This window comes from Rissa tridactyla, chromosome 2 (genome assembly GCF_028500815.1).
Source record: "Rissa tridactyla isolate bRisTri1 chromosome 2, bRisTri1.patW.cur.20221130, whole genome shotgun sequence".
NCBI lineage: Eukaryota > Metazoa > Chordata > Aves > Charadriiformes > Laridae > Rissa > Rissa tridactyla.
In genome coordinates, this window is record NC_071467.1 from 75,401,987 (window position 1) to 75,424,067 (window position 22,081).

Here is a 22,081-nt window from a genome sequence, read left to right on the forward strand (position 1 = left end):
AACTGGCTTAGGCTTGAGCGAAAGTTCAGAACTTTTCTTTACTGGTGGCAGTTTCATTTTCCAGCGAAGCTGAAAGTAGTGTTTTAATGTCTGAATTCAGTTCTAAAAAAATACACTTGTGAAAATACGAAATTTTTCACTTTATACAGCAAAAAAAACCATAGCATATCTTGCATGTTTTGGTGTTGTAGTGAAGAAATTCTAGTTTAAATAAACTACAGCAAGTTGCCTTTTAGAGCAAGGGGAGGGGAAAGTATGATACTTTTTTCCCTCCCTGGATTATGTTATAATATACAAAGCTTTTTTTCCCCTCTTTCAAATCTTACCTGAAGTGACCAAATCAAAAAGACTTTTGTTCCGTGAAGCCTGCTTTTGATTAATTTGATTGAGTTTTATTTTCCTACTTAATCTGAACCATGCCTCCTCCTTAGCGTGTAAAGTCGCTTACTGTTGCTAAATATACCAGTGTATTTTAAAGAAGCAAAGCCGTGCGTGAGTACGACCCATTCAGAGCAGGGTTGAGGGGTAGGGAGGGACCTGCTGGTAACCTGAGAACAAGAGCAGATGCTAAATTAGCAGCTGGATCGTTAGTAACGAGTCCACAAATGTCTGCTGGGAAATGATCTTCTTTGGGCGCATGTAGCGTGGGTGTGTGGGTTATTCAGAGTTTCTAGCATCTAGTTGCTCTTTACTCATGACTCAAAGGAAAGTCGTGGAGCCATGAGGATTTTTATTTGTGGAGTGACTGGCAACTTGTTTTCGTTGAAAGTACAGGCTGCGTTTATAAATTGTTATTATTGTGCGGCATTTTTTGTTAAGGTGTGAAGTCGGAAAAGGAGTGCAAGTGCAAGGAGATTGTTGGCAATATTTTAGTTACCGAGTTAAGTAAAAAACACCGAAAGACCTGTGGAAAAGCAAATAATGTTATAAGGGCATCATTAGTAATCCCAGGGTTATGTTCTATTTCCACCTTTAACATAAGTAGGTATCGACCATTGCTTGCAGGCAGAAATAGATCAGATCATGGCTGGGTGAGACCCTAAATCGTGACTGAATAATGATGATTACTAAGTGATGTGTGTTAAGTGGTAGCCAAGCAGGAGAATCTGAATAAATAAAAGATCAGCAGGGGGGGTGGAAAAAAAGTAAAAGAGCTGTCAGAAAAGTCCTGTTTATTTGGGAGATGAAACTTTCATTTGCCGAAGTCTCTTGCTAATACATGCTTTGAAATCTATCCAAATACTCGGTGTAGTTTGCCTGCAATCTGCTCTCTTCGTGCCCCCCAGCCCCACCACAGCTTTCCCACTGCAATACTGTGGACTCAGCCATGACGAGGGGCATGTGCCCAGCTTTACTTTACATTGAAAACCAATATATTTCTTTATTCCTTAAGCCAATGTGTGCATCTACAAGTCACCATTTCCCCACACTGAAAAACATGTTTGTGGGTTTTTTTAAGCTTATCAATTTGGTGAAAATGATTAAATTTTCTAGTCTAAATAGGTACAAAAATGATACAGACGGATAGAAAGATGGTCTATGCATACTAGGGCCCTAGTTTTCACCAAAAGGTTTTGTGATTTATTTGTTAGGCAGGAAAAAATGCATTGTTGTGGAGAGGAAAAAAGCCTTGCAGCTGACTACTGTGACTCTACTGGTGACAACCTTGTCGTTGGCAGAATTATACTCAACAAAGTGAGTTTGTGGTATTCTGAGATAGTGACTATGATTTAAAATTCCCCCAAAACCAAACACACACACATACCCCATCCCCCTCCGCCCCCCAAAAAAACCCACCAGCCCCGCCCCTCCCCCCCCCCTAAATGAACCCCTTGCAAACTCATGTCTGTACACCCACACAACAGTGATTTAACGTATGAAGGTACTGTATCTTGTTCAGCTCTCCTCCTCTGGCATTTCCACTCCAGTGCCAGGAGCTGACTGAAGGTCAGGCTAAAGTTAAGGCTTTGGGGGGCCAGCAGCGAGGTTTTCGGTTAAGATGTCAGGAAAGGCTCCTCAGGTCATAAAGATGATTCTGACAGGAGACCCCTTCTAGACACGAGCCTCTCAGCTGTTTCAGAGGGGCGCACAAGCTGGATCTCCAGTTCGAGACTTTCCTATTCTGGAGAGGATGAAGAAGAAACTTTCGAACAACTGTTTTCATTTGAGAATCCTTTTCTGCTAAATAACCTGGCAACTAGACTAGATCTTCCCACCTTTTCCTTGAAGAATTAAGCATCTGTCTGAAAGAGAGGGAATGTGTTGAAGTAAGTGGGTTTCTGTGGGAGTACAGAAGCCCAAGAAAAAAAAAAAGCATAACCAGTTTTGGATTGTGTAGTGGCTATTTATATTAATCTAAATACGGAAAAATGTTGAGTTCTATAACTTGTCAGAAAAAGGTGGAGATATTGCTTGGGTTTTGTGTGTGTATGTGTATACACACATAACATTATTGAGTTTTAATTAACACGTTAATGTCTATGGTAGACTAGTGCATATGTGTGAAGACCTTATAGTGTTACTCAGTTCCAAGTACGTGCATGGGGGTGGTTTTATTTTGGGAGGGGAAAAAAAACCCCACATTACTCTCCGGTAGCTTTTTTACGGGGAAATTAAGAAGCGTGACTGTTCAGTTGCCTTTTGTGAGGAATTGCTTTTCCATCTTTGTACACATGACAGTAATTTAGCGTTAATGGAAAAACAGACTAGTTTGGTGTAAATCCTCGAGACAATACACCCCATTCTAGTGCGGATTCAAAATGTTCTGCTGCATAGCTGATGTGCTGGATGAGACCGCTGTCTGCTGTGAAGCAGGTGGGATGGAGAAGGGAGAGAGTTCGGCAGTTCTTTGTGATCACCAGGCCAAGAGTAGCTACAAGTTTGCTGTCTGGGATTTGTTTTTTTGGGGGTCTTTTTTGTTGTGGGTTTTTTTTGTTTGTTTTTATCTAATGTAATGCTCTTTCTTTCTTTTTTTTTTTTTAAATAAATTATTGTCTCCCTCATACAGCAGTTTACTCTGAGCCTTTGTCACTAGCAAAGAAGATTCTTCAGGGTGACACTAATGCTTGGAGAGCTGTTAGGCTGTTTCTGTGTACAGTTGTACATGCTAGGCAGTTTGCTCTGTGTAATTTCACCTTGCAGTAGTTTTCCAAATGACAGTTTTATGCAGTTTTCTTATATATATACTTCCATGCTTTAAGCCAAAACAAAAATTACCTTTGCATTACTGTCTGTAAAATCATGTAGTTATTCATATACTCATTGCTGCATTGATTTGTATCGCCTGTCTTGTACCTGGCATGTTAGTTTTGAAGCTTTGGGTGGTGTCTGTTTTTTTCATTTCCAATGTTTAATGTCGTATCTGAATATGAGAATGCACTGCATGGTTTCTGCATGTGAGACTCTTTGTATTACAGAATTTAATTTGATTCTGCTTGCTTTCCTGAAGGCAGCACATCTCCAATGTACCTTAATACCTTGTCGAACAATTATGTTTTCTTCAGAAACAGGACTTAGATATTCAGGACTCATTTGGTCAAATTCTCCTCAACTTGTTTGTACCAGTGTGCATCATTTTCTATTGCTTCCTAATTTCATGGATGATCTGTGATAACAACATCATGAATGATCTGTAAAGCCCTGGATCATCCCCATGTAATTTTGCAGCAGAGTGTTGTCAATTGCCTGTATAGGGAAGAAACCAACTCATAAGCTTCACTCTTTGCTAATTTATATAAGGAGTAAACCAGGCGTATTTCAGTCTAAATTAGTGATTTAAGGCTAGTAGTCAGTTTTAAGTGATGTGAAGCTTTAATACAGCATTTTAATATAAATTATATAGTAATTTAAAAAAGCACTATTAATGCAGAGAAATTTTATGTAATTTATCATAATTAAACATCTCTGGGGATTGTAGGAGCTAGCCTGGAAGGTCTGGCTCTTCAGTCTGAGGCTTTGGTCTTCAACCCAGAGTTTGGGTTGTGTACAAGAGCCAGCGAGGTCAGTTAAGGAGTCTGCAGAGCAGACCTTTTAAGATCACGCAGGCATAAGCTTAAACAGCACTTGGGATTAAACTGTTTACCCAGGTGTACGCAGCCATATTCTGTCAAATTTTATATCCTTTGAAATTGTGGTTGAAACAGACTGCTCCTTGGAAGTGGCTGACTGAAGTAAAGTCTCTTGGTGGAGTTTTATGTAAAGACCTGGGGGCTGCTTCAGTGCTGCACCTTCTGGGAGAGAAACAGCGCAGAAATCATAGTGAATCTGTGGTTTGATGCCTCCTTTATCCTTATTCTAGTTCCTGAGCTGCTGCATAAGCTAAAATACTTCAGCTACAAGTTAGAGCAGCCCCTTGGAAAGCTTTATTTGTACATGTAAACTTATATACCAGTCATTTTTTTCAGCAAACCCTTTGCGTTGGCTTTGCAGTGGGAAATATTTTCCCTTAGTGTATGCCCTAACATATTTTTTAGAACTTCTTTGCAAATTAGAATTGCTACACAAGGCCTGGACTCAGAAATGGTGTCAGCCCTGTTCCTGGGACAGGTAAAATCTGCAAACGCAGGCGCAACAGCAGATGCCCCAACTCTGTGAACCCAGGTCCTGCATAGAGAGGCCGTTCCTGTGCCTGCGCTGCATCTTGCTGGTGGTGGATGGGGTGTGGATGATGCAGTTTTATTACACAGTTCTGGGACTGCAAGGCTAAATTAAAATACAACAATAACGAGCAAAAGTCACTCCAGTCTGCCACTGCCATCAGAAAGGAGGAACAGTCGCTCATGCTGTGTGTCTTTTGGTTTATTTATTCCTTTCATTATAGTATTCTCCTAGAACCTGACCATGCAGTAGACATCTGTAACAGATGAGCAACGGAAATCTGTTGCTCATTGATGTTGGAAATTGCAGTGGATTTCTCCAACAGATCCAGTTGTTGGGAAATACAGTTTAAGCATTCAGACAAAATCCTCGTGGTTTTTTAACATGTGTGAATGGAGGTGTCGAAGACTGAAGTAAAAAAAAAAGGAGGTTTCATGCCACCTCAGAGTTGTTTGAGTTCTGTTTGGGTTTCTGCAGCATAGGACAAAGAGCACGGAGGCCTGACAGGCCTTGGTGAGGAGGAAGGGTATTAAGAAATGCTCATTAAAAGGCGACGTAAGCCTCCGATTGGTATGGGAGCCTCTGCAGATGTTCCCTCCTTGAAGGTGTTTCAGTGGTGTACCCGTTTCACTGCGTGTTTTAACGCAGATCCTGTACGATGTAGCATTTCTCCTCCTCCCCTGCTCCCCCCAACACATTTCATACCCTTTCAAGTCTGCCTCATCCATCGTGTTTCTCCTGTCGGCTACACTTACCTCTCAAGCCTCCGTCCTGCTTTTTTTTGCTGAGCTGAGTTTCTGGCACGTCCCGCCCTGCCAAGTTACTGCTTTGACTCCATTGCTTTATAGGAAAGCCCATCGATGCTGACTCCAAACCACTCGGGGCGGGTTACGTGCCCCTCTGCTCAGCAGGCAGGTGTAAAAAGAGTCTGCTCCTGTGTGCAGCATTATTCTTGGCCAAAATGTTTCTAAGATAACACAGGTGTTGCCACGTACAAACCCACTTCAGAGGGGAGGGTGTGAGCAGGCTTCGAGAGGAACATGGCATAAACAAGGCAGATCCTGTGCATTTCTGTGGCACCGCGATCCTGTGAAACCTGCCCAGAAGAGAAGCCAGCTTGTGGAGAGATTGCTTCATGCTGTGTAAACTGAGGTTTGGCTCTGGGAGAGGGTTCCTTTTTTCTTTCTTTTTTCTTTTTTTTTTAGGGGGCGGTCATTTCCCTTTCATATCCTTGCTGACTGCAGACAGAGGAGCTGTTGTGATTTAGCTACCAAAGACTCATTGATGATCAGCTACGAATATAAATCCAAGATCAAGAAAAACAAAGTGGGGCTCTGGTCCCGCTACGGAAATGGTTTCTCTTTCATTGCCCTGGGAGGATGAATGAAGGAGGAACGATACTTTAGCAGTTTGAATTCAGCTGCTGTTTGGAATGATTTCAGGCAAAACTCTCCCCAGGTAGATCACGTGGTGTACTGTATCTACCTGAAAATAGAAATACCATTATAGAGAATGCGGCATAAATACACCACCTCATATGGGTCATTTTAGAAAAGAAAGGTGGCATAACTGTCTGGATTTTATATTTGAAGAAACATGTACAGCGATACACCCAAGATAACATGAGAAGGAGACCTGTCCTTCTGTTTTTTCATGCACAATTCAGTTGTGATTTTCAGTTTTCAGATTCATATTGCTTTTTGTACGAGGTACAGATGCTAACTTGTAGGTTTGTACTGAAGTACAGTGGTGAGGGCACAAAGGGAGGTGTTCAAAAGCGGGCTGCTGCTTATAATAACTACTCATGTGCTTTGTACGTCTTAGATCCACAAAGTACGTGGGATTTTGATTTGACTGAAAAGAGTAGTTGAAAGCAGAGACTTTAGAGAAGGTGTCATTTGCCAGTCTTGATTTGACCAGAGGTGAAAGCACATGGATAGTTAGCGCAGGAGACCATCCGCTAACACAAAACGGGACAATTTTTTGTCCGGCGTCTGTTAGTGACACTGCTATGAAAAGTTAGGGATTTTATTTTTTGATGTTGAATCTTCTTATCAGACAACATAAATAAATACCATTTCATTAACTTTTCTAGGCGTGGTTTTTTCAGTTGGAGAAAACAAAATACATGTTTTGTTTTGTGTGACAGCTGTTTAGTAATGTTTGATATTGAGTTGTCTGTCCTTTCTTAATGCCAAATTTTTGTCATAAAATACAGAAGAAGTACAGATTGTCTTGGAGATTATGACAGCTGAGGACTATAAACTTTCTATTTAGACACAAACTTCAGGAGAATTTATAAAGTGGTAGTGTTCTGTATTTAGTCTAAGACCAGACTGGTAATGGGAGGGAATGTGAAGCTCACTTCCAGGAATTAAATCAGACTAATAGGACCAAGGTTGCTCTGCCTACAGCAGAATGTCAGTGGCTTTCCTAGAATAAATTTGTAATGGTACCAAATATATTGAAAACGTACTTCAGTGGGATTCCTTTTTGGCTGTCAGTAATAGCTCATCCATTACCTCATTGTGATCTGGGAATGCTTGTTTTAGCATAGGTTGTTCTTGGGGACTTGCATGTTTTTCAACTGCTATGTGCTTTCTTTGGGAACTTGCAATCCAATAGCTAAAAGAAGTCTGGCTGTTACTATTAAAAAACAATTGCTGCCTTTTTTAACCAATACTGCAACATGCCAACAGCGTTCTTCAGTTTTCAAGCTGACTCAGACTAAATTCATTTTGCATTTGAGTGTTTCAGAAACTGATCTGCACCACTGCTGTAGCTGGTGAGAACAATTACTTCTAATCTCAGACAGATGTCGTATCTCTTTCCTTCTATGAGTCCATCTTTCAGCTCCTCTGCTGGTGCAATTTTTAAAGTTTTGTTACATGTGAGATCTGACAGTAGAGTGGGAAAGAGCAGTTTGTTTTAGGGTATCCATAAATGCATGTTTTTTTCCTCTGCTTTGAAGCTCATGTTCAAACTTGAGTATTCTGTTAGTTTTCTGTGATAGTTGGCATCAGATGGAGAGATCATGAGAAATCATGAATTACGATGCTGCCAGGATGTCCCACTGTAGAGAATGGAACAGAAAATAAGTTCAGGATATCTAATCAAGAATTAAACCGGAGATGAGTTAAGTTGATGTACAGAAAAACAAGCAACCACTGCTTCAGGATCTGGATCTAAGCGTAGAATGACTGATGCAATATTAGGCATTTTTCTACTGGTGAGCACTTTCCACAAAAATATTAATAGCCAGAAAGTTGATTATGCTTAAAAAGTCTTTTTTTAATTCATCAATTTCTTATTCTCAGCAACATGAAATGGATGTGTCCTATGATGCATAATCCCATTATATTGGCTGTAAAAAAACCTGCTTCTGGTTTTCTTTCTTGCCCCAAAATGGGGTACTGTAGAATAGTTATTGTGTATGCAACAGGAGTAGAGACAGTGGTCTTTTTTTTTTTTTTTTTTTTTTTTTTTTTTTTGCACACAATGGCTTACTTGTGATACTGAAGATTAGCTTTCAGCAGACTACAGAAAAAAAAGAACAGATACACTGGGTATCTGGCAGTACTGGGTTTCTCTGCAGACTCTTTTCAGCTGGAAAGCATGGCACTTTAAACAGCCTCTGGTTAAGTCTGTATAGAGTGTCACTTCCATTCGTAAAAACATAAAAGTGAGTTGTTGTAAACTGAGGGCCAAGTGGCAGAACGACAGATTTCTTAGTATTGGCTAAGGAAAATATTTGTAAGAGGTTAGGTTCAGAAAACCCCAAGTCTTAATCTCCCTGTGGGGGCAAAACAGCAAAATCTAGTAGTTTGTGCACCAAATTCTTCTGGCAGCCCCGCTGTTGATTTTTGGAGGGCGAGGAGTGGGGGGCACTTGCTCCCCACTCTTTCTCAATTTCCATCTTACAAAAAGGGATAGCTTGCCTACCTGTTACTAGTGGCTACAAATTTTGCTGAAAATGTAAAATGTTACTCCCTATTAGGACACAGGTAATGTAATAGAAGTAAAGTACGATGAGAGTGAGTATAATGCAAAATAATGAATGTTTTCAGAAGAAGGGACCTATTTCCTCCTCCTTGTTTCCCAACTGGGTTTAGGCTTTTTCATCCTTTTATCATTTTTTTACTTTTGTAGTACTCCACCATTCTTTTTAAGCATAGCTTCTTACCAGCTGTTGACAAGAGACGATAGATCTGGCAGGCCATATGTCTGTCTCTTCCTTCTCTTTCTTTCTGTCTCTTTCTTTCATTTTTATTGTCTTTGCTCCTGCAAGTTAATTTTTCCTCTTTTTTCAGTTTGTACAAATAGAGCTTTCATATTCTTTCTTTTTCTCCTGATGCTTTCTATCCCAAAGATGTGATTCATGTGCTACTATTCTGTCCCAGGCTGCTAGATTTTAGAGGGGTAACGTTGCTGTTATTGTGTCTTGAGTTTGCTGTACAATCAGGAAATGATCATAAAAAATCAACACTGGTTTCCAATTCTTTAAGTAATAATGAAATGCTATAAATACGTTTCATACATAGTCACATTTTTTAATCACATACGTTTTTAGTTCTGTTGGTGTAGTGACACCTGGAAACAGTTTTAAATCTTCATGCCTTATATGTAGTTTCCTTTAATAAATTTCATATGATTATTTTTTTGAATATGAAAAGAAATGAAAGCTCTCAATTTCACTGTTAGTTTGACACACAAACATTTTGGTCAAAAATAAAGTTTGGTAACAGCATGTGTATGTTAAAGAGATCACAGGAGCCGATTATTTCCTCGGTTAAGTTAAGGGTACTCCAGTAATGTAATGGACTATTCTGATTCACATGCTAAGGGAACTAAACATTTATCAATTTTATTTCTGTAAGGATTGTTACAAAATCAGCCAGACTGTTGTTGTTGCCCCTCTGGCCAATACAGTTAGCTGTTTGCCTTTTGTGATTCGAGTAAGCTCGTTCTCTAACGATGGTGTAATTATCAGAGTTTTGCCAAAGGAAAGGGGATTTCTCTTTTGGCTCTTGCGTTTGTTTTTCACGGTGAACAATAAAGAGGCAGCAGTAGCTAAAAATAGCGTTTAAAAGAACAGGAGTTGGAGCGTCCCCTCCGAAAAAACGCTGGAATAGCGCGGGGTATGAGCAGCTGCTGCCAGCCCGCCGACGCCTGGCTTGGAGTTCAGGTGGAGGGAGGGAAGCCTGGCTTGGCTGCCGGTGGTGGTGCCGGGGTGGCAGAGCTCCCCCGGGCGGCCCATGGCCTCGCTGGCCCTGTGACTGTGCTCGCTTAAAGCTGCGGTCAAACACCTGACAGAATTGACGAGTCCTTAAAAATATTTACCAGCATCGAGAGACAAGTGTTCAGTATTAATATGAATCGCCCTTCTCCTCATCTTCCCTTCCAAGCGAAACGTAACCGGTTTTAAAGCTCGGAAAACAGCAGCAATGCTATAAATGTGAGCCATTTAAATAGAGACATATACCCCTCGATGGGGTTTTACACACCCATTTTGCCAACGGGTGGCCACAGCAAACGATCAGGAAACACTCTTGAACTCGGAAAGCGGGGTTCCAGCCACCATAGCTCTCTTTGGACTCAGAAGAGGGGGCGAGGGTACGAACAGAAGGATGTCTGCAGGAGTACAGGTGTCTTACTAAGAGTGACAGGTAGATCTCCGTCATGAGTTGCTATTTTTTTAAACAGTGTCATGTTTTTGAAGGTCCTGAGTTCAGTGAGAATATCAGAATTTGGCTCTTTGTTTTTAAGACCATTGCTGCTGACTTAACCCCCGTGAGAAGTTAGTGTTTTAACGCTTGCAGTCCTCGGTTTACTGGCATGTATTCAGTAATGAGGTAATCGAAAACCTGAAGTAAAAATGCGAGGGTGGGGTTTTGTAGTTTGGGCAGTATCCAGAGCCTGTCTGCCACCATCCAGGTGTGTTGCTGCATCCCTGTGCTGTGTGGCTGTAAGAGGAAGCTGCAGTTGCTTTGCTTCAGTGTTTGGCACTGAAGTAGCATTCCTTGAATTGGCGTTCAGAAACTGCTGCTCATACACTTACTTCTTTATATATTTGATTTTACTGGATGCTTGGGTGGTTTATTCCATCTCTGTATTCATGAAAGTTCATTTTAATTAAAGAAGGGGTCTAGCTTGTTTGAATGGTAGACTTTCAGAGTTTGGTAAAAGTTTGTGTATTCATCACTTACAAGTAACACATTTCTGTATCACTTAGTGTGCTAGATCTGAGTGAGTGGGGGGCAAAATGAGGGCAAAAAAGAAATGTAACTTCATTTTTCTTGAAATAATTGGAGATTCTGTATTGATAGTGCCTCTGTAGGTGTAGTGCCAGCCAGAGCTGCAGGACACAGATAAGACTGAAGTCCTCTTGTCAAAATCCCGAGGCAGTGTGTCATCCCACAATGGTGGCCTTAGAACAAGGAATTCTGCCACCTTTTTGATGCAAGTGAAGCTTGTCATTGGCCTTCATAGTTTTCTTGTGTAGTTTCATAAAGCACATACCGCATTTGACATGGAGTGAAGTCAGACCTGTTGGAGCAGGTCCAGAGGAGGACCACGAAGATGATCAGAGGGCTGGAGCACCTCTCCTATGAAGGCAGGCTGAGAGAGTTGGGGTTATTCAGCCTGGAGAAGAGAAGGCTCAAGGGAAACCTTATAGCGGCCTTCCAGTACCTAAAGGGGGCCTACAGGAAGGATGGGTAGGGACTCTTTATCAGGAAGTGTAGTGATAGGATGAGGGGTAATGGTTTTAAACTGAAAGAGGGGGGATTTAGATTAGATATTAGGAAGAAATTCTTTATTCCCAGGCTGGTGAGGCACTGGAACAGGTTGCCCAGGGAAGCTGTGGCTGCCCCATCTCTGGAAGTATTCAAAGCCAGGCTGGATGGGGCTTTGAGTGACCTGGTCTAGTGGGAGGTGTCCCTGCCCATGGCAGCGGGGTTGGAACTAGATGACCTTAAAAGGTCCCTTCCAACCCAAACCATCCTATGATTCTATGAACTCTGTGGCTCAGGGGCAGAGATGAACTGGCCCTAAGAGTTTTGCATTATTTTTACTGCATAGCCTTCATGGGCTCGGCATGAACAGTGGGATCTGCTGATGTTGGCTTCAGCTGCCACTGTTGGAGTGTGTTTTTCTGTAGCCACAGGCTGAATTGTTTCGTGCAAGGCTTCTTAGAATCATAGAATCACAGAATGTATTGAGTTGGAGGGGACCTTTTAAGGTTATCTAGTCCAACCCCCCTGCAGTAAGCAGGGATATCTTCAACTAGATCAGGTTCAGGTTCTTGCACACAGTGTGACGCTTCAGCCACGTGTGGGTCTCCGCAGCCCAGGTGCTGCAGGCTGGCCTGTTGGTAGATCATCGGGCACACCGTCAGGAAACCTTGTTTCTCTCTTCATCTCTGTTTGCTCTCCACTTCCACAGTGTCTGGGCACTTTGCTGTGGTATCTCTGTTGCCAGAGAAGGAGAAACTGGATGAGCTGGAGGGATCTGCCTGGGTTATGGAGGGTTATGGAGGTTATTCCTCTGCGGCAGAGAAACGGATGGGACCTCACTGTCCCACAGCCTCTACTTGTGCCTCATCTGCAGGTTCCTGGGCGACTTGCGTTGACTGGAGAAGCCAAATGGCAAATAAAGCTGCTTCTCTGCTTCTTCATTTTAGCCAATGGCGCTAATTATTAACTATACTGTGCATAACTGGCAAGGTGTCGGGGTGGGGCCTGCAGGGCCGGCCCCCGTGAGGAGCAGCCGGGGCTGCCCCGAGCCGGACACAGCTGATTCCAGCTGGCTACGACCAACCCGCCGCAGGAGGCACCATGGCTGAGCTGGTAGCGGCCTGGAGGGATGGCAGCCGGTGGAGGAGACAGGTGAGGAGGAAGGCAAGAGTGAGGAGGAAGGGGCAGCGGGAAGAAATGGCTGCCCCCAGCCCCTGTGCTGCCTCTGGGGCCGGCCTGAGCCCAGCTGGCTGCTGTGGGTCGGGCACTGGGAGGAAGATTCACCTTTCTGGTTACATGGGCAGGCCTGTATACGTGTCCTTTAAATACTCTTCCCCTCCGCCCCTCCCATTTGCATCAAGGTAATATCTAGGAAAATACTTGGAAATGGGTAGCCATGTTTGGGCTGCGTATGTCTGTGGCTTTTCTTCAGGCTGTCTGAAGGAGAAACTGCACAGTGGTTAGTTAGCTGTAGAAGTTACTAGTTAAATAATATCAAATGAAAACAGAACAAGATTTCTGTTAACAGGAGTTGTTTCTTCTCTCAACAGTGAAGATGTTTAAGGATTGACAGAAATTCCCTTTTTGTATGTATATGCATAATTAAAATGCAAAAGCACACTGCTTGTCTACTTGACACCAGTTCTTTGAGGGTGTAAGTTTGCTAATTCAAGGGACAGACTGCTAAGTGAGGTTAAAGTTAGGCTATTTTATTTTTATGAAGTGTTTTTTTCATGCTAGCACTGATAGCATACACAGTTTTTTCCCATCCTGAGTCTGTCCCGTCCTTTTCTGCAGCAGAAATAAAAACAATATTGAGCTACGTACTGTTTTCTCATTAATGTCATGAGTATAGGAAGCTTTTCCTTTTTTGCTTTCAGATTTCTTCTTTCTTTTCAGCGACTTCTATTACTACCAGCTATGCAGACTAAGTGCATGAAAAGGGTGTGTGGAATTACTTTGTAAGCCCAACCCAGATATTTTCAATTGTTCAGACACTTCCAAGTTTAAAAATAAGCGGTTAGACTTGTTATGTGACACCGTTCATATATGTTTAATTTAGTTGTCATTTGCCAAGACTATCAACGTGCCAGGTATTCAGTGAAAGATTAAACTTTTAATTCATTATTTACTTTGAGAGAAGAAGCACCGGTAAAATGAAATTCTCATTCTTCTCTTCCTATCCCATCTCTCTGGTCCTAATCCTGTGGCCAAGAATATCTGTGATAAAGCATAGCTCTCTTTTAACAGCAGCATGTTCAGGATAATTGGCAAAAGGTTGATGCATTAATAAGTCTTTGTATATTGACAAGGAAACGGGACTGCTTGCAAATGGTATTTTGACTAATCTCTGTATGTGTGCGCCTGCATGCATATATGTGTTTGATTCACTCAGGGGGGGCTTTTTGTGTTGCTGCTTATGTTGGGAGGTATCTGCCTCCAGGCATTCATTTGCTGCCTCATAGAAAGCACAAAGAATACGTGATGTTTGATAGCAGGGAACGTGGGTTTTGGCGCTCACAGGCCAGGCAAAAGCTTCAGTGTGCTCTGTTATCACGCTTACAGACCTAGCAGACCAACTGCTGTGTCAAAAACAGCGCATCCTCTTGTAAGGGTTTGATATTGACAGTAGCGTCAACAGGAGACTGTTGTGGTGTGTAGATGCCTGCAGTGTCTCTTTCCCTAGCTCTGAACGTGGGCAGTGATGACACACAGATGGTTACAGATCTCTTATGTCTTCCGTTACTGCATTGGCATACAATAGCCTACTCGACTGGTGTGGGAGAAAAAAAGTTTGGTCTCGCAGTTTTCTGAACAGATCCATCCTTCACTGATTGATCCCTTTTCCTGATGTTGTGAGGCTGAACTTAGCCTGCTAAGAGGCCTGGGGTGGCTGCAGTCTGGGTTGGAAGCGTCCTAGCTTTGCCAGCAGGATTTGGTGATGCCCTTCCATAGAGCAACAAGGAGCGATGAGCCCACTTCGCTCACGCCCAAGTCAGTAGATAGCTCTAATAACTTCTTTATTTGGAGTACTGTAGAGGAGTATTGTATCAGAAGTTGCATAGGAAATAAAGCAATGCTGCACAGAAGTAGCTGAATCTAAATAATGAATGCAATTTATATAGTATTTAATCCTACTTCTCATATATTATCCCTGACTCAGAAGCAGAAACAATGGCATATAGCCTAGTAACATTCCTGTTACATCAGATACATATGCATGGTATCATTTGGATAAGCAGAAAGCAGCATTTACATGCTGTGCGTCCTGTGAAGGTGAGAAGCACGCCTGTGCTCTTCTCAGTTACCGTGTGCAGCAGCCACGGGTGTGGGATGATTTGTTTCCCTGAAGGGAGAGTGCAACAAAACATTGCACCCTTCCCACACTGCTGTGAGTAGCCCGTGCTCATTTAGAGGCATTTAGCTTGAAGGGCAGGGGCTGGGTCTGCTCGCAGGAATAACTCAAATGGCATCACTGTCGTTTCTTTAGGGCTAGAATTAGACTTAGGACACAAGGTCCAGTGGTGAGTGGTGGCCTGTGGGAAGAAGCTTGGTGGTCCCAGTGCCTGTGTTATTCAAAATTCCTCCTGACCTCCGCCCTGCTCTGGTTTTGGCTACTCCCTGCTTTTCCATTGGGTTCAGCGTTCACTCAGCAGCTCAGGCTGATGAACGGTCCATGGGACTAGAGCTGGTTGCTGCTTACCTTCCTGCTCCAGGACTGGGTTAATGATTCATTGTAGGCAGATGTGCGTGGGATTAGGCACATGTACTCTGGCACACCTGAGTGAACCAGGTAGCCTGCAGAGGAGGAAGTTTTGTTTGTCGGTGCTGGTAAGAAACAAAGCCCAAAATTTAAGTTTGAGTAGTGAAATCTACTAATGCTTTTGTTTAGTTCTGTCAATGTGTGGACTGCACAGCAGTACTGTTTTGGGATATCTCATGAGCCTGTAATAGCCCACGAAGTGTCAGATTTTACATGGTCTGGTGTAGTAAAATAAAGAGAGCTGCCAAAATCTTGAAATAGAGTTCTTGTAATAACATGGCTTTTAATTAACCTGGCCTTTTGAGTAGTCTACCTTTTGAAGGTAGAATTTTATGGAAAAAAGTATGTTTTATTTATATAAACCAGTAATACTTTTTGCTGCAATTTGTACTATAAATGGGGGTGCAAGAGGGAAAAAAGCTTTTATGCACGTCTTTGCTATAGCCTATATTTCAAGCATGGCACTCAAACAACATTATAAACAAGACCTTAGAGTGGACATTATATTACTTTTGCTTCAGGAAGTGTGGAAAAATATGCATGTTTTTTCGGTTTAGTTCCAAAATAAAAGGCAGCATTTTTTTCTGGAGGATCTTGTCAGAAATACTGGAACTCTATATTATTTGTTGAAGTTTGAAAACTTGAAATGCTGTCTTTAAATCTTTCTTTTCACCATCTATGCTTCTGTATTCAGTGTGGAAAACCCCTGACTCAGCTAGGAAGGCGAGTCCCTTTCACTTTTGCTTTGGTAGATTTCTTTCTGTTTTTCTCCTGCCTTGCTGCTTTGCTCGGGTGCAGTTTGTGTCGGGCTTTTAGCAGAAGAGAGGTGTTTGGAGGAACCTTGCTCTGTAAGCTGCATCCAGGATTTTCTTGGCTGGAAAAGTCCGATAAACATCAGAGAGGATGCTAGGTCTGCTGGTGGTTTAGTGTCCGCATTTCTCTTTGGGAAGAACGGTGCCAGCATGTGTCAAGTGAGCAACTGTTAGGCCCTGGCTCAGGGAGTCCTCTCTGTATGCTGGTAATTTCACCAATTATCACTATGCCACTGACCTTCCTATTTCAGAGGAGGTGACCAAAGAGGTTGTGGTGTGGCAGCTCCAACTTTATCTTGTGTCCTCAGATTTCCTTGACCTCTCTGACCGATTTTAGAATCGGAAATGATACAAAGTCAAGGTGGTAATACATGAAGATAGGCTTGCTTGCTTTTTCGGTTGATTTTTTATCTCTTTTTTTTTTTTTTTTGATACATTAGTTACATTTGATACTTTCAGTTTTTGATAAGATGTAGTAAGAACATAAGAGAACTGTGCCTTTGCAGATCTAAAAGGCAGCTGGATGGATGTCCAGGGCAGTATCATGCAGTTGCTCTCAGCATCCCAAAGCTTTTCTAGGTGCGATGCTGCTGGGGCTTGGCTTTGTCCTGGTGCTTGAAAGTTGTGCTCAAGCTGAGGGAGGCAGCAAGCAGGGCTGTCAACACAGAGACGAAACTGAGCTCTGACGAGGTTCTGCCAGGCTGAAAACTTGGCTTTCTGCAAGGTCAGTGGCAAAGCTCCCAGTGACATCACTGAGTCCAGGATTTCTTTGTTTTGGTTTTTATCGGTTGTGAGGAGGAAACTCTGTAGCTAATCCCTTTCCTCTTCTGTTTCCATTCAGCATTCCCAGGTGGCAGCTTTCAGATGGGACAGACACCCTTGTTTCAGTATACTCTGCCAACAGCTTGTGTAGCCATGCAAAGCCAGATTTAAACATGATTTTCATATAAGATGGGGTTTATTTGATAGTGTTCTTTGTCTGCATTTTCTTGAAAAAAAAATTGTTTGTTTATTTGTTTTTTTGGCCATTGGTTTGATTTCAGTTTAATTGATAGAGGAAAAGATAAGCCTAATATAATAGCTTTTTATAGGTCCCCAGGAAGTTGGTGGCTGGTAGAGAGGAGAAGCCTTGTAACCACCCCACTCAGAGGACAGCTGCAGATAAGATACAGAGCTGAAGGCAGTCAGTTAAGTGCTCCAGAATTGAGAGAGCTTCAGAGAGACTTTTTTGATATCAAAATCAGTCCTGACAAGACAAGGATGCTGAAGGAAATCGGCTGTCATTAATATTGCTGTTTCTTTGTTTTTGACAAGGAGACAGAAATCTTTTCTCTTGGTTAAAAGACCAGCTCTAAGTTATCAGGGGTTTTGGTGCTTGCATTTGGGGGATGTGTGCCTTTTGCCATTTCTAGTGTAACTATGGCAGTTCATGTTATAAGGTTATAATATGCTCTGCTTCTTGTGTGGATTTTGTAGGCTCTGCTGAGTTTGCAGCTGGCTCAGGCATGTCTACACAATCTTGCTGTCACTGCTGTGATGCCCCGTCAGGACTTACAGAGCAGCCTGAAGCGTGTTTGCATTGGATTATCTCTGAGTAGCATTTAAAGCTTCTAAGAGGTAGATACCTTTGCTCTCTTGGTAATGTTTTCTCATTTATACTATGAACACCATTGCCATGGCTTCCAGTCTGCTGATGGGGATGATGCAGGCTCTTGGTTTTACTCTGTAAAGTCCATAATGGCCCAGACTCTTGTCTGTCTCCTGTGTCCTGAGCCAGTGCCACCCATCAGTAAAATGCCCAGAATAATTGTCCCTGATTTGAATGTGTGTGATAAAGCGGGAGGGTATTTGGCTGCTTCCTCTCTCTTTTGATACTGACTGGGTGTGTTGACATGCCTGATTTATCAAGATTTTCTTCATAGTATGCTCTAGTTTGTACTGCATGAGGCTGTTAAGTGCTTAGTTGATACCACATCCTTTTTTGTTTTGTGAGATTTAAAATCCGTTAAGTACCACATGTGCCTACAGGATACATTAAACAGAATTTTAAATGGAAACTAACTAGATAAATGGGTTTTGCTAACATTTAAAAATCATTAAAACATTTCTGTTCTTACTTGATAAATCAAGATCAAATTTCAGACTCCTACTAATCAGCTGTTTGGTGTTGTAAGTGTATTTTTCTGTGTTAACGTTTGCAATTTTCTTTTTCATCAGACTTTCTGTTTTTGTATTAATGTAGGTCTCAGTGCCAGTGTAGAGTTGGAGTAGGGTTTATTACTTTACAATTAAGTTTAAGATTTGCTTTTAATAAATGGAAATACTTGAATTTCAATTTAAACTAAGAAGTACTTGATTCCTATGTCATCTAGAAAGAACAGAATTTCTAATTTCTTAAAAGTGAAAGCAAAATATATGCAGTTCTCATAAGAAGTTTTATTAAGCAAATCCGCACCATGTAAATACACAGAAAATCACCTGAAGCAGTGGGATTTCCTGATAAAAGCACCTGTAACATCCCATAAATACGGCGTCTGACAACAGTCAAGACTGTTGTGTAGAAATTGGGTATTTCTTTATCTCATTGACACTGCGTATTTGCTTCATTAACTTTTATTAATATACTGATGTACGTGATTTCTTACTGTGTGATGGAGTATGAATGAAGACTGAATTATAAATGCTAATTAAGAAGATGATTAAGAGAGTAAGGAATGTCCTGGCATCTGTGATTCTACTTCTCGGCAAGTGAACATTAACTATATCTCACAAAAATACATCGTTAAGATCTTTTAGGGGATTTTTTTCTAGCTCTAAAGAGAAGCTTGTCAGCCCTGTAGTTCTGGTGTTGGCTGCTTCTGTAAATGAATAAAGGGGGTACATTCATTCCATTGGTGTGCTAGATTGGGCAATACAAAGTAAGTAAATTGTGTCTCCTTGTTTGCCCTCCAGTGCATCAGCAGCTCTGGACTTATGAATACATAGGAACAGCGGGCGCTGGACTTGGATGCAGCCTTCCCTTCCCTGCCCCCAGAAATTTGATGTAAGGTCAGCTGTGAAAAGATCAGAAGTGCTTCTCCAAGGACAGATAAACTTGAGAGGAAGCACAGAGGCTTTCCCTCTTTTAGGAGAGTTCAGTGCTGCTGGAAAATAAATGGCTTCAGGAGGCTTGCCTGCTGTGCTTTGTGTCTCTCCTGCCTGGGACCATCTAGTTTAAGAGATTAACTCTAGGTTTCAGAAAAAGGAGATTCCTTCTGGCCTGCAGCCTGTGAAGACATAAAGTTAGCTGCTATTGATTAATTTAATTTAATTTCCACCTAAAAATACGTATTTCTGGTGTTTTGGGAAGTCCTTTTGGATGTAAGAGATACTCGAACTGAGCCAAGATGTGTCTTTACTCTGGTCCACACCTTTTAACTTTGTCTCGGCACTCTTCCTTGGTACATTAGGGTGTGTAGGTTTTCTGAAGTAACTGTGATCTTGCCACCAGTTGCAGACAGATGAATTAAAACCGTTGTCAAGAAGGTATGTGGAATGACATAGGTTTAATTCTGCAAATGTTTCCTTAATTACCTTTGCTCGCCTTTTTTGTGGGATCTGTTTGTGTAAGGGTGAATGGGTGAAATGAACTTTGGTAGCATACTTCTGGAGAATTCTCATTGAAGGAGAAATGATGATCTGTCAGCTCACACTTACGCGTGTTAATGTTTGCCATAGCTGCACTTATTTAAGCAGGTAATCGTTCTAAGCATAATTCTTCTGCATCTGCATATCAGATGAACAGTTTTAAAGCTCTTTCTTGTTGAAGCAGGTATTGGTAGGAATATTATTCTGTAGTAATGTCAGCGGTTTTCCACTGAAATCCCACTAGCTTTTAAGCCTATTATAAAACTAGGAATTAGCCAGCACAGTAGATCACATTAGAATTTCACTAGCTGTATATGTTGTTTTTCTCTGATTCTTTCAAAACTGTTCCATCTTCTGTGTCCCTTGTAAACCGACAATAAAGCAAGCACTTTACTGCAGTAGGGCCTTAATCTACAATCTTCAAGCCTCTAGAGAGTGATTCTCAGTAGGTGGTAGTGAGGTTAAAAAGTCTGTGGGCACAAAAATAGAACAGAGTCTGGCATACATTTGCTCAGTAATACAGTGCAAATGCACCTTGAAGTTACATCGTAATAGACGGTGCAAGTCACCACAGGAGCGTTTATAAATCAGTGTCGCTAAGCAATAAACTTTTATATCTGTTTATTTAAATAGCCCTATTGAAAGTGGTTGTTGATAAGCGATTAAGAAAGGACAACCACACTGAAATATGTACAGCACCTATAACTTCAGGGGACATACCATACGGCACGAATATTTCTGGGCTAGCTTCAGGCTTGCGTAATCATATCTTTAGTCATTGACCCCTCTAGAAACAAATTATCTTCTCATTGCTTTCGTGGTTTGCTATTAGTAAACATGAGGAAGACTAATGTAATTATTGTGTGTTAATAAAACCTATTCCAACTAATAAGTTATGTTTCCAGACCTAAGAGCATTACTAGAGAGCGCAGCATGGAGTTGTGGCACCAGGCACAGACAGGTGCCACAGTGAGAGCTGTAGTGTCCTCACAAAAACACAGCTTATGGGTAGGAGAGTAAGTGCATTTAAAGGGTGCGTGTTTGCCCACAACATGCAGAGGACACAATGCCAGCAGTGATTCCAGCCTGCTTAGAAATAGTCTTGGCTTTGTTTTCATGCCAGTGTTTTCCCACAGGTGAGCACGGTTAGTAAGAATCCAGTTAGCCAACATGAACCTGACTATAACTTCATGAATAGGGCTAAGAAATCTCGCTAGTTGTCTCACCAGTTAATGATATTTTAACCTTGTGGTTTTCGCAGTTCAGCCACAGGATTTTCCATCTGTAGGGAACTCTATGTGCAGCGGCAGTCTGCATGGTTGTAGTCACCTGTCTGCTAAGCTGAGCATCCTTAAAACACCTCAGTGAAGATTTCGGAGCACTGAGAGCAGAACAGAGTGCCCTGGCAGCAGGGTTATTCTCTCTAAGTATGTTTGGGATGTTAGCATGGACACCTTTACACCTTTTTTTTTTTTTTTTTTTTTTCCTCCCCCTAACCAGTGCCATTGTGCTTAAGCATCAGTAAAATGCCTGATTTAGTCACAGGTGACGGAACTGGATAGCATTTCAGATGAGCATGAGCAGCATGATGTTTCCCCTAGTGTTTTCTTTCTTATTATCATTATTATGTCTGCTTGGAGTGGAATGAGACTAATAGCTCAGCACTCGATGAGTGGGGAAAAAACAATGTGAGTGTGTGGATAATGGATAAAGTAAAAAATACTGGTGGGAGCAGGATTGCACGGCTGGTCACTGAATGTTTGCACTAATTCCTTGCTGGTTCTGCTGCAAGTCTCTTTAACAGCCATTGCTTGGCAATCTGGATTTTGGTCAGTGTGAAACTAGCAGGTGGTTTTAGCTCAGATATTGGTGGCTAAACATCTGTGTCCTAAAGCCTAAATATGTATTGCCTTTATCAGTGTTTTGGTTCATCTGAGTCTTCTGTGGCAGATGTCATTGTGAAAGGAGCAAGGTTTCACCATCCCTACGGAGCGTGCTATTTTTCTACTTTTGCTTTTCTAGAACATATTTTTTTTAAAGGTGAGGTTTGTTAACCCAACCTCCAGTATGAATTCTTAGTGGGGTTTTGTTTTGATCACATCTTCCAAGGTGAAGAGTTAAAACTGTTGCTGTATCTCTGACTCAGAGATGTGATAGTACTAGAGTTTAGATTGCAGGAATTTAACATTCCAAACTCACCTATGCTTTCTTGCCTTTAACCACAAAAGACTTCTGTTCTTATCATGTGTTTCAGCAGATGAGGCAAATAATTACATAACATTAGCTGCTCTCCCATTTCATTCCTCTTTACTTTATGTGCAACCTGATGGAGTTGCACACGATGGCACCAGCTCTTAGTGTGGTCTTTGCCACACACGGAACATGTGGGTGGTATCTCAAAAGTCCTGTGATAGAGCTATTAGGCCAGATCTTGCAGTGCTTATTCAGGCGGTGTTTTCATTAACAGCAGCAGGCATCTACCCAAATCCTGGGATTTGGCTGCTTTTTAAAAGGTTTTCGCTAGGGCTTGTGTTTTATTTTGTTTTGGG

At 41.8% G+C, this 22,081-nt stretch overlaps 1 protein-coding gene across 15 annotated transcripts in view; it reads left to right on the forward strand.

Annotated features, from left to right (window-relative positions):
• Positions 1 to 22,081, forward strand: part of COBL (cordon-bleu WH2 repeat protein) — a 178,967-nt gene that overhangs the window by 29,317 nt on the left and 127,569 nt on the right. Inside the window, exon 2 of one of the 15 annotated variants that reach the window (XM_054190125.1) lies at positions 17,382 to 17,522. The exons of 12 other annotated variants lie outside the window; for them this stretch is intronic. The gene's annotated coding sequence lies outside the window, so the exon portion shown is untranslated. Of the gene's footprint in view, positions 1 to 1,948; positions 2,268 to 2,374; positions 2,815 to 17,381; positions 17,523 to 22,081 lie in introns of those variants that run through there. 2 more of the 15 variants (XM_054190127.1, XM_054190128.1) reach the window with 2 other exon arrangements.